Below are 1683 nucleotides of genomic sequence, written 5' to 3'. Positions count from 1 at the left end.
TGATTTTATTTTAAGAGCCAAGGTGCAATATGAACAGATAGTATGTAGAGTTTCTGCCATCCTGATTACACAGCTGTGGAGCAGGAGCTGTGCCTCCCTTGTAGTGAAGGAGTAACAAGCCGATTGGCAGCTGGAGAGTATAGTGGACGGGTTATGGTGTTGTCCTGGATGATGGACCGGAGCCATTCTCAGCCCGATAGGCAAGTACCAGTGTCTTGAATAAAATTGGAGCAGCCACTTGGAGCCCAACGGTGGTGTTGAAGAACTTGGGTCGGTTGAAGACCAGCCGGGCTGCTGCATTCTGGATAAAAGTTCTCAATGGAAATGGAGAGGTCATGGACGTGATATGCCTTCCCTTGAAGGAGCTGTCTTGTCTAATTGTCTACTCCACATACTCTATTGCTTCAGGTCTGATTGGATTTAGTTTTAATAAAGATTATCATACAGTTAAGGGGTAAGATGTAAAGTGGGATCCCAAACAGCTCTACCCTAAGTAGTTGCCATATTTGCTCAATAACAATGTCATTTTCAGCCTCTGCTTTCATTCCGATCAATCCAAATCCGCTCTCAGATTTGTCTCTCCGGGTCCTTCATACCGTGAGGTGAAAATCATACATTACTATTCAAATGGTTCCCACAAATCTGCCTCGCTCACACACACTGAATGATGGAATGATCCACAAGAATATTCAAAAAACACTTACTCAGCATCTCACTTATCGGGCCCCGCCACCTGGTAGGTGTCAGAAAAGTGAGAGGGAGACGGAGAGAGGGAGGGGGGCCTCAGTCGTCAGATTAAAAAAAAAAAAAAAAGGTAAGGAATGGACGGAGCTGAATGAATTTTCTCAACACTATGTTATGAAGACATATCTCCTCTTTTTCTATTCACGCCCCACATGCACTGACACACGGCTCTCTCCGCGCACTATCCTCCCCACGGCGTTATCTCTTACACCCTTTATTACGCTCGCACAAAGCGTTCAGCACCCAGCCTTACAGATGCTCTCTCTCGCTCCCACAGGCAGCCCAAACACATTCTCACATTTCAGCAAACTAGCCCTATTATTGTTATATTGGGTGTAATTGAATTAAGGAGCAGATTAAACTGGGTGTATTTGCACACCTCAAATACGCACAATCAAAGCTGAACTGCCTTTGACGCTTCATAATTGAGTTTTTTTTCCTCTACAAACATGCTCCTTGATGTTGTCGGCCTCTTTATGTGGTGCATATTATTTTTATTCTGGGACTACTAAATGTGGAAGTGGTTTTTATTTTATTTCTTGTTGCGGTATGCACCTGCAGAGATTTTAGTCCTGCTGGATGTTTTATCATGGATATACTGCCAGGAGCATGATGCGAAGCAGGGCAGACATTTGCCTATGAAACTTCTCCGCTGGATTAAGTACAGTCTCCCAACAAATGAAAGGGATTTATGCCTATAGCAAAGGCATTCAGAGATGTGTAGATCCATGGAAATGAAAGCATCTTATAAAAGGGATGTATACATATAATGTATTATCATAAAGCTCTTTGAAATGCTGTCAAATCTGGACCAATGGTGGCCAAAATACAGCTTATGCCAAAGAAATATAAGTAACAAAATAATCAATCCTTTATTAGTCCCACAATGGGGAAATTATTTCTCTGCATTTAACCCATCCCGGAGGAGCAGTGGGCTGC

This window comes from Anoplopoma fimbria, chromosome 10 (genome assembly GCF_027596085.1).
Source record: "Anoplopoma fimbria isolate UVic2021 breed Golden Eagle Sablefish chromosome 10, Afim_UVic_2022, whole genome shotgun sequence".
Classification (NCBI taxonomy): Eukaryota; Metazoa; Chordata; class Actinopteri; order Perciformes; family Anoplopomatidae; genus Anoplopoma; species Anoplopoma fimbria.
Note: the sequence above shows the minus strand (reverse complement) of the source record.